Source organism: Notolabrus celidotus, chromosome 3, assembly GCF_009762535.1.
Source record: "Notolabrus celidotus isolate fNotCel1 chromosome 3, fNotCel1.pri, whole genome shotgun sequence".
Classification (NCBI taxonomy): Eukaryota; Metazoa; Chordata; class Actinopteri; order Labriformes; family Labridae; genus Notolabrus; species Notolabrus celidotus.
Genome location: NC_048274.1, coordinates 20,241,670 through 20,243,838, shown reverse-complemented (window position 1 = coordinate 20,243,838; position 2,169 = coordinate 20,241,670). Strand labels below are relative to the sequence as shown.

The 2,169-nt window shown below is 39.1% G+C and overlaps 1 protein-coding gene across 3 annotated transcripts in view; it reads right to left on the bottom strand.

Moving 5' to 3' along the window:
• Nucleotides 1-1,770: 1,770 nt before the first annotated feature.
• Nucleotides 1,771-2,169, bottom strand: part of LOC117810533 (leucine-rich repeat-containing protein 49) — a 40,101-nt gene continuing 39,702 nt past the window's right edge. For all 3 annotated transcript variants that reach the window (XM_034680417.1, XM_034680418.1, XM_034680420.1), the window contains one exon: nt 1,771-2,169. This exon is cut by the window's right edge and continues 407 nt beyond it. The gene's annotated coding sequence lies outside the window, so the exon portion shown is untranslated.

Sequence of the window (2,169 nt, the reverse complement as noted above, 5' to 3'; positions counted from 1 at the left end):
TGCCTGGACCTCTCGACTGCTTGAGAAAGCTCTGCTGTGAGGCATGTTTCTGTGTCTGCATGCTGTTATGAGTCATGGAGTTCTTTCTGTCAGTCCTTTGGGACTACACTTCTCACAAGATGCTGACAGCAATAGTCCCATAAAATGACAGACTGTGTCAGCACAAAGCAATGCTGTTTATCAGAGCTGCTCCAGACAAAAGCTGTAGCTTTTTGTTAGCGAGTATTTACACCAAAGCAGATAACACTGCAGATATGTCACATATTCATGTGATATCTTTAGAGGATTGTTGCCCCAAAAAATAAACTATTGATCATGTTTGCGTAAAACATGTTTGTCTTTAAATTAGGGTAACACATCCATTAGAAGATGTCCTGCATTATGCTACTTAGTGCGAGGAATGAAAATAAGTAGAATGAGAAAAAACAGACTTCAACATTTCGGAAGATTAATGGGTTAAGCTCTGAAGTTAACCACTTACCTTTACTATTAAATACATATTCATTCTTTATGACTTGAATGCATAACTGACACAGCACTGGACGTATGCCCATCAAGACCATCAAAAGTCTGCATTAAGTCATAGTAAGTTTAAAAAAATAACTTAACTAAGGCAAAGTCATTCGAGAATACACATTGTTACATTTCTATCCCAGAAGAAGCAAATGTAATTCATTCTGTACTTATGTTTACTGTTAGGGCCCTGTGTCCACTAATTTTCAGGGTTTTCAGCTATTAGCATCCTAAGCCCATCCTCAGAATCAGCTTCACTTTACACTTTACAACCTCCACTCAGGCACAGACTATGGATTTGATTCTACTCTCTGGAGAAAGTATCCCACCTGGACAGTTTACTAAAGTCAAATTCCTTGTGTGTTCAAGCATACTTGGCGAATAAAGCTGATTCTGATTCTGATTCTGATTCTGGATGATTGCAATTAATACTTGCAACCATCCACTTCAAACTGAATATTTTAAAGACTAATATGCAAAAAAAAAAAAAAAAAAACGTAAGATACCAAAGGTTATCAATAAAGCTGAATTCCAACAAACAACAGCATCTAAGTAAAGACTATAAATACTTTGACAAATGAAAACCTGAGTTTCTGATCATCTCCAAGTCAAATGCCTGTAAGCAAAGCATTGATCTCCTGTGGAGCAGATGATGCTGGACAGCAGTACCTGTCAGTTCCTCAGAGTGTGTGGTGCTATTTGACACTTCATGCACCCTGCAGATACTCCTCCAGGTCAGTGCGGAGCTCTCCACCTACATGCCTCATTAAATAAGAGTGAAAAAAAATCTTTACAGGATGGTTTAAGTGAGGGAAGCAGGACCAGGTGATGAGGAACTTGTGTTTCTGCCTTCAGGGACATTCCAGCTTGACTTCATACTACCCTGAAGGCCACTGAGGACACACACAGGCATGCACACACTGAAAGGCCAATGGTCTATGAGGCGTGGATAATAGAAGACTAAACTACCTAAGAGCGGGACCAGCAGAGATAAACTTGCACATTAACATATTTTAGAGGTGGATTCATGTTGTAGGAAGAGAAGCACTTACATCTTATCTGCTCTGATTTAATAGCTGATTACAGATAAAAATGCCCGGAGGGATCCACTGATGGAGGATGTCTTATGCTGTAGAGATTGTGATTTGTGATATTTGGCTGGGCAAATAAAATAGACTAGACGTGGCTTGACTTGATTTCTTCACTCCTGAAGACAGATTACAAGGAAAAGATAATAATTCAGACTCTGTCTCACACTGCATGTTAATACAGAATCTTTTAATACTAAGTACCATACAGAAAATCAGTGGTAAACAAAAAAGTCCATGTCCTCATTTGTGCCCTTCTTTTTATGCCACAAAGGAGAAAATGTGTGAGAGTGATGAGAGGATCGAAGACAGAAAAATCATTCTAGTCTCGACAAAAGAGACACGGATCATTTTCAGTTGATGACAGTAATGGTGGAGAGGGGTTATTCAGAAGGCTTTAAAGTGCAGATGATGCTCTGAAGGGACCACAATGCACTGTGAGTCATCAAGTCCCTTTGACGTTCTTCAAGTATGTTACAGGTCCAGACACTGACGAATCAAACAGTGTGTGTACAGTGAAATTCTACATTCAATCAACTTCTATCGTGTTTATTTCTTCAGACTTTAA